This window comes from Cervus elaphus, chromosome 12 (genome assembly GCF_910594005.1).
Source record: "Cervus elaphus chromosome 12, mCerEla1.1, whole genome shotgun sequence".
Taxonomy (NCBI): Eukaryota; Metazoa; Chordata; class Mammalia; order Artiodactyla; family Cervidae; genus Cervus; species Cervus elaphus.
The window spans coordinates 40,984,307-40,988,995 of NC_057826.1; the positions used below are offsets into that span (position 1 = coordinate 40,984,307).

Below are 4,689 nucleotides of genomic sequence, written 5' to 3' on the forward strand. Positions count from 1 at the left end.
AATTATGTGCACCCATGGCTGATTCATGTTGATGGATGACAAAAACCACCACAATATTGTAAGGTAATTATCCTCCAATTAAAATAAATAAATTAATTTTTAAAAAAGCAGTCAGCTTAAATGTATAACCTTTAATTGATTCTTCAAAATAAAACCATGGTGTATTCTGCTTCTTAGGTAGAATAGTTTCTTTTAACAAAAAAAGTGCACATAGCAGTATAATGTCTGAAATATTAATTTTAGTAACTTTATGTCACTCTGTTTCTGATATGTAAAATGAGCTTTCTTCTCAGCTCCTTACTTGGAAAGTGTATTTCATGACTTAAAATTTTTTTTAATTTATTTTAATTGGACATTTATTACTTTATAATATTATGATGGTTTTTGCCATACATCAATATGAATTGGCCATAATAAAATATGGAGTACTTCACGAATTTGTGTGTCATCCTTGTACAGGGGCCATGCTAGTCATCTTTGTATCAGTCCAGTGCTAGTATGTGTGCTGCCAAAGTGAATACTGAATGTTGTTTTAAGCCAGCTTTTGTGCTCTTCTCTTTCACCTTCATCAAAAAGCTCTTTAGTTCCTCTTCACTTTTTGCCGCTAGAGTGGTATCATCTGCATATCAGAGGCTGTTGATATTTATCCGGACAATCTTGATTCCAGCTTGTGATTCATCCAGCCTGGCATTTTGCATGATGTACTCTGAATATAAGTTAAACAAACAGGGTGACAATAGATAGCCTTGTCGTGCATGTGCTGTACATGCGAAGTCGCTTCAGTCATGTCTGACTCTATGTGACTGTATAGATTGTAGCCTGTCAGGCTCCTCTGTCCATGGCATTCTCCAGGCAATACTGGAGTGGATTGTCATACCCTCCTCCAAGGAATCGTCTTACTACTCCCCTAATTTGAACCAGTCAGTTGTTCCATATAAAATTCTAACTGTTGCTTCTTGACCGGTAAACAAGTTTCTCAAGAGACAGGCAAGGTGGTCTGGTAGGCCCATCTCTTTCAGAATTTTCCACAGGGTGGAAATTTGTTTGTTGTGATCCATAGTCAAAGGCTTTAACATAGTCAATGAAGCAGAAGTAGATTTTTTTTCTGGAATTTCCTTGCTTTCTCTATGATTGAGCGGATGTTGGCAATTTGACCTCTGGTTCCTCTGCCTTTTCTAAATCCAGCATGTACACCTGGAAATTCTTGGTTCATGTACTGCTGAAGCCTAGCTTGAAGGATTTTGAGCATAATCTTACTAATATGTGAAAGGAGCTCAGTGTACAGTAGTGCGAACATACTTTGACATTGCCCTTCTTTGGAATTGGAAAGAAAACTCCCTTCTTCCAGTTCTGTGGCTACTGCTGAGTTTTCCAAATTTGCTGACATACTGAGTGCAGCACTTTCACAGCATCATCTTTTACAATTTGAAATAACTTCGCTGGAATTTCATCACCTCCACTACCTTTGTTTGTGGTAATGCTTTTTTTTTTCCTCCTTTTTTTTTTCCATTTATTTTTATTAGTTGGAGGCTAATTACTTTACAATATTGTAGTGGTTTTTGTCATACATTGACATGAATCAGCCATGGATTTACATGTATTAATACATGTAAATACACGTAGTAATACTTTTTAAGGCATAACTTGACTTCACACTTCAGGATGTCTGGCTCTAGGTGAGTGACTACACCAACGTGGTTATCCGGGTCATTAAGACCTTTTTTTTGGTACAATTCTTCTGTGTATTCTTGCCACCTCTTCTTAATCTCTTCTGCTTCTCTTAGATCTTTTTATGGCTTCTATCCTTTATCATGCCCATCCTTGCGTGAAATGTTCCCTTGGTATCAGCTATTTGTACATTTTATTTGTAATTGGAGATTAATTGCAAGTAGGCCACATCGTTTTCAATTTGGGGTTGCAAAAGAACCCCATTCTGTGGGTTGTCTTTACATTTTGTTTAAGATTTCTTTTGTTGTACAAAAGCTTTTGAGCTTAATTAGGTCCCATTTGTTTATTTTTGTTATCTTCATTATTCTAGGAGAGAGACCACAAAAGATATTGCTACAATTTATGTCACATAACCTTTTGTCTATGTTTTCCTTTAAGAGTTTTATGGTATCCACTCCTACATTTAGATGGTTAATCCATTTTGAGCTTATTTTTGTGTATGGTGCTAAGAATGTTCTAATGTTTTTTTACTTGTAGCTATTCAGTTTTCCCAGCATTTATTGAAGAGACTGTCTTTCCTCTATTTATATTCATGCCTCCTTTATCATAGATTAATTGACTATAAGTGTATGAATTTATTTCTGGGCTTTCTTTCCTGTTCCATTGATCTATATTTCTATTTTGTGCCAGTATTATATTGTTTAGATGGCTGTACCTTCATAGTATTGTCTGAAGTCAAGGATCCTGATTCCTCCAGATCCATTTTTGTTTCTCAATATTGCTTTGGCTATTTGGGGTCTTTTGTGTCTCCATGCAAATTTTAAGATTTTTTTGTTCTAGTTTTGTGAAAAATGCCACTGGTAATTGGTAGGGATTGTATTGAATCTGTAGATTGCCTTGGGTAGTATAGTCATTTTGACAATATTAACCCTTCCAATCCAAGAAGATGGTTTAATCTTTCCATCTTTCTGGGTCATCTTTCATTTCTATTATTGGCATCTCAGAGCTTTTGGAGTACAGGTCTTTTGTGTCATTGAAAGTGAAAAGAGAAAGTGAAAGTTGCTCAGTAGTGTCTGACTCTTTATGACCCCATGGACTATACAGTCCATGGAAATCTCCAGGCCAGAATACTGCAGTGGGTAGCCTTTCCCTTCTCCAGGGAATCTTCCCAATCCAGGGATTGAACCCAGGCATTCCTCATTGCAGGTGGATTCTTTTACCAGCTGAGTCACCAGGGAGGCCTAAGAATACTGAAGTGGGTAGCCTATCTCTTCTCCAGGAGATCTTCCCAACCTTGGAATCAAACCAGGGTCTCCTGCATTGCAGGCAGATTCTTTTTTAGCTGAGCTACTGGGGAAGCCCTTTGTGTCCTTAGGTAGGTTGATTCCTAAGTATTTTATTCTTTTTGATGTGATAGTGAGTGGGATTGTTTCTTTAATTTCTCTTTCTGATCTTTCATTTTTAGCATATAAAAATGCAACAGATTTATGTGTATTAATTTTGCATCCTACAAGTTCATTGAATTCATTGAGCTCTAGTACTTTTCTGGTAAGCATCTTTAGGATTTTCTATGTATGGTATCATATCACTTGCAAACAGTGACAGTTTTACTTCTTCTGTTCCAATTTGGATTCTCTTTCTCTTCTCTGATTGCTGTAGCTATGACTTTCAAACTGTGTTGAATAAAATTTGTGAGCATGGACATCCTTGTCTTGTCCCTGATCTTAGAGGAAATGCTTTCAGCTTTTCACATTGAGTATGATGTTAACTGTAGGTTTTTCAAATACAGGCTTTATTATGTTGAGGTATGTTCCCTCCATGCCTACTTTCTGGAGAGTTTTTGTCATAAATGGGTGCTGAGTTTTGTCAAAAATGTTTTCTTTTTCTATTGAAATGATCATATGCTTTTTATTCTTCAATTTATTGATGTGGTGTATCACACTGATGGTCTTCCCTGGTAACTCACATGGTGAAGAATCTGCCTGCAATGTGGGAGACCTGAGTTTGATCCCTGTGTCAGGAAGATCCCCTGGAGAAGGGAATGGCAACCCACTTCAGCATTCTTGCCTGGAGAATCCCATGGACAGAGGAGCCTGCTGGGCTACAGTCCATTGGGAGTCACAGAGTCAGACACAACTGATCAACACACTAGCTACCACACTGATTGATTTGCAGATTTTGAAAAATCCTTTCATCCCTGGGATAAATCCCACTTGCTCATGGGGTTTTTGTTGTCACTATTCAGTCACTAAGTCGTGTTGACTCTTTGTGACCCCATGGACTTCGCCCATCAGGTGAATTCTTTACCACTGAGCCACTAGAGAAGCCCCTGATCATGGGGTATGATCCTTTGAATGTATTGTTGGATTTGGTCTGCTAATATTTTGTTAAGGCTTTCTGTGTCTATGTTCATCAGTGATATTGGCCTATAATTTTCTTTTTTGTGATATCTTTGTCTGATTTTGGTATTGGGGTGATGGTGACTTCATATAATTAGTTTGGGAATTTTTTCCCTTTGCTATTGTTTTGGAAATAGTTTGAGAAGTATAGGTGTTATACTTCTCTAAATGTTGGTATTAATAGAATTTGCCTGTGAAGCCATCTGGTCCTGGACTTTTGTTTGTTGGAAGATTTTCTAACTATAGTTCAATTTCAGTACTTGTGATTGGTCTGCTCATATTTTCTATTTCTTCCTGGTTCAGACTTGGAAGGGTGTACTTTTCTAGGAACTTGTTCATTTCTTCCAGGTTGTCCATTTTATTCATATACAGTTGTTTGTAGTAGTGTCTTATGATCCTTTGTATTTCTGCAGTGTTAGTTGTAACTTTTATCACTTCTAATTTTATTGATTTGAGTCCTCTCCTTTTTTTCTTGATGAGTCTAGCTAAAGGTTTATCTAGCTAGAATGGTTCTTTTGTTCTTAAAGAACCAGCTTTTAGTTTTATTGATCTTTGCTGTTGTTTTCTTTCTTTTGGTTTCATTTATATCTGCTCTGATCGTTATTATTTCTTTCCTTCTACT

At 36.8% G+C, this 4,689-nt stretch overlaps 1 non-coding gene across 1 annotated transcript; it reads right to left on the reverse strand.

Annotated features, from left to right (window-relative positions):
- Positions 1 to 414: 414 nt before the first annotated feature.
- On the reverse strand, positions 415 to 521 carry LOC122705998. The gene has a single exon (XR_006344262.1). It is a non-coding gene; the product is annotated as a U6 spliceosomal RNA (small nuclear RNA).
- Positions 522 to 4,689: the final 4,168 nt, after the last annotated feature.